The 3,671-nt window shown below is 36.1% G+C and overlaps 1 pseudogene; it reads right to left on the bottom strand.

The window, feature by feature from the left end:
- Positions 1-525: 525 nt before the first annotated feature.
- On the bottom strand, positions 526-1,542 carry LOC148010914 (uncharacterized; annotated as a pseudogene).
- Between the last annotated feature and the right edge of the window lie 2,129 nt (positions 1,543-3,671).

Genomic DNA, 3,671 nt, shown 5'->3' with positions numbered 1-3,671 from the left:
TGGGCCTATCAAAATAATACTCCTAAGAATGTCTCTACTCCTATGAAGCATGTCTCTACCATGTCACAGAGGTGATATATAGGAGCTGAAGGGCTCTACCACAGAGTTGTCTCGGTCATTAGAAATGGTACAATGTGTGGAGGAGGGTGAAACAAATGACAATCCCATCCATGAACTGGATGGCCTTGAGACATAGATCGTGGATAAGAGAAAGTAATGCTATCCTCCAAGAGTTGGGTATGCATGGATGTGGTTACAACAATTGGGAAAATACATAGATTGGAGATCGCTCACCATTGGCTTATTACCTTTAGGTCAGATGGTTAAAAAGAAGGATAGTGAGGCAATGATGATCCAAGCTTCTCTAGAAAAGAGAGGGAAGTCCATTTCAAGTAGATTAAGTTCCTAGAAACAATAGTCACCCTCTGCAAGTTGGGAGAGCTCCTACGTGTAAAAAGCTTTGATAGCTATTCTATTATATGTTGTTTCCGATTATCTATCTTTTCATCCTTCTATCTTTCCTCCTCATGGAGGTGGTGTCTTTGTACTTTCAATAGTTATAAGGTCATCTTCTTGTTTGTTCTATTCAAATTTTCAAACTATAATATAGAAAATTATCTTTACTATTTTTAAGTAATTCATTTTTAAGTTTGATGTATAATGTCTATGTCCTACAACTCTCCTCACAAGAAATTATTTGCTTGATATTAGCACCACTTAAGTGATGTAGTTGCTTCCATATCTCTATATTATTGTGGAATCTGACTATGGGAACTCCATACAAGTTGTTTGAGTTCCCCCAATTATCTCTTTGGGCTCCTATGTTGGTAACAATAGTGTGTTCCATATAGTCTTTAGAATTCTATCTACACTAAGTATATAAAAAGACAAATATTTGAAGAAAATGTTGGTTTTCACATTGTGTCTGCATAGCGACACAACATCCGTCCCCTTTGAACCTACACATTCTCTGATATGTGCCACATGGTTATATTCATCTTCTATTCCTACATCTTTATCAACCTCTTGATCATCCAAGTCAGCATAAACCTATTCTTCATCGTGTAAGTGTTCTTCAATTGGTTCATTTACATTCCGTCTGTTTAAAATATTGATCCTCTTTCCTGTAATAGGAATCTTCAAATCTATACCATCTAGCTCACACAAAGAATACATCGCATTATCGTGAACATGCTTCACAATATAAGGACCAAACCATCTCTTAGAGACCTTTCTAAGTATACTATGTTGAGTGTCAAGACTACTATCATAAGCTAACACCCAATCTCCTTTCTCAATGGGTTTTGAACGAAGCCTATGTTTCTTGTCAAACCTATCTTTATTCTTCAACTTGGCATCTTTTAAATGCATGGTTGCAATCTCGATGTCTTGAGGCCTTCTTTCTAGCTATAGAATCCACAAAGAAAGAAGATCGTCCATGTGCATATCATTCTCCCAAGGTAGCATACTCCAAGTAGTAATAACACCCACAATAAGCATAACAAGCTTTTGGCCATACATCAACTCAGCAAGCATATATCCAGTCACTGTACTATATGTAGTGCAATCAACCCATAAAGCATATGGAAGTAGCCTGACTACTCACTCTCAAATCTTATCTCTACATGCATTGGCTAAAGCTTTCATGATAGGTGAGTGTCCGTGTCCACTTTTATCATTGCCTTCAAGGTTGTATGCTAAAGTGAGAGTAAACTTTATACCCAATCTCAAGAAGAATTCCCTAGCTTCTTTTGCATCCAACTCTCCTCAATTTGTTGTTATCTTTCCAAAAACAACCATAGTGGAAAATAACATCTTTCAAAAGAAATTTATATATTGTACTTGTAGCCTTTGTTCTCAATGCCCAACCTTCCACTTGATTTGTTAGATATTTCTTGGTAAGTAAAATGTATCGCATTTGCCAAACTCCCATTGGCATAGTCACCAAGTCAACCACCCATTTGTAATGCATGGCTAATGGATAGGTAGGATGTAGACCATCATGATTGATGCCAAGAGGCATATTCCATGGTGGATTCCGTGAGGTTTTGCGGTGGATTCCGTAAAATTATATTTGTTGCCAGGGCTCATACACAAGGTGGATTCCTTGTGCAAAAAGTCGATGGGGACGCCTGTCCTTTTCGAGCATCTTGTTAATTTAATGTGCAAGTGGGTGATTCCATAGCAGGTGATTCCGCAAAATACATATTTAAATTAATAGACATTTATGAGTTTAGAGTGGACACTCGTAATAAATTAAGGTTAGGATTGAGTTCTAACTAATTTACTTATTTTGTAGCAAAATATTGCTAGGTATTCACTTTTTTCAGTTTAATTTTATTATTTTCTAACAATTGTGAATGCTTCAGTTGATGTGTAGAGCAGGCAGCGGTGGCACTGTGGAAGCACTGTGGGCGATAGCGTGTATTCAAGTTATCTAGAAGAAATTATCATTTTTTATGGGTGCGCATCTTAAGCGTGGCATCAATATTTATTTTAACGCACTTATTTATTGAAGCTCTTGATATTTATTTATTATTTTGTATGTGCATGGATGCACGATTTAAATATTTGTATTGTATTTGGGCACTGCACGACTCTTTGGGTGCCCAATAGCTTTAATTCTTTAGTGGGACAAAAGCAAACACAAAAGCTAAAGTGTGCTAATTGTAAATTGGGCTATTTTCTGAGCTTGGAGATGAATAATATATCAAATACATGCTTTATGGAGCGCTCACACAAGGCATGGGGGGAGATTGTACCCAATTGGTCTTTTGCTTCATGTTGTGCAAGTCTTCTCTCTTGTTTTTTGTGCAAAAGTAGAGTTCTTTAGTTCTTGGGGACCTTCCGGCGCTCACTACATGCGCATACAGCATCTGATCTATGCACCAATGATATCGCACATTGGAATACTTTTGGCAAGTAGCACAAGTCTCCACAAACTGCAACACATCTTTATATATATCTTTCCACCAATATCTTTCTTTGATCTTCATAAAAGTATTCCACATATTGGACCAACCCATAAACTCTCATGAAACTCTTTAATAATTTGTTATTGATTCTCCTTATCACATCTTACCCTTTGTGGAGTCCTCTTTCTTTGCTTTGGATGCTTCCATAGATGGCCATTCTTCAAGAAATACTCATATGATTTTCTTTCACCATAACAGAAACGAGTCATAGACGCGCAAAGTCGGGTGCATCTATCATTGCGTCTATATACGCCTATAAAAGAGCGTGTAAATAGATGCAAATTTTGCATCTATATATCTGCACAGATAAATGCAAACATAGATGTGAATATAGACGCGATTTCAGATGCGTAATTATTAAACCACCTAAAATTAGACTTAGTATAATTAAAAAACTAGAGTTATTAATTATTTTTTCATTGCTCTCTAATGAATGGCAGTTCCTCCAGTTGACAAGCCTGATATAATTAATTAGCGGCAAGCAACACAAACCTTATTATACAATTAGTAGCAAGCATTGCATGTATCTCATAATTTCTCTACTTGAAGAAGATAAAAAATACTTCCTTTTTATTATGAAAATTTCAATTTAGCTTTAAACTTGACTATTGATTCTTGAGTATGTACATGTGTATATGATATTTTCCATAGACTTAAGAATACACATCGAATCATTAAGCGAATTAAGTATGTTAG

The sequence above is a fragment of the Lygodium microphyllum genome, chromosome 29 (genome assembly GCF_053477565.2).
Source record: "Lygodium microphyllum isolate KBCC chromosome 29, Lygodium_microphyllum_v1.1.10, whole genome shotgun sequence".
Lineage (NCBI taxonomy): Eukaryota > Viridiplantae > Streptophyta > Polypodiopsida > Schizaeales > Lygodiaceae > Lygodium > Lygodium microphyllum.
The sequence above is the reverse complement of the archived record's forward strand: the minus strand, read 5'-3'. Positions and strand labels throughout refer to the sequence as shown.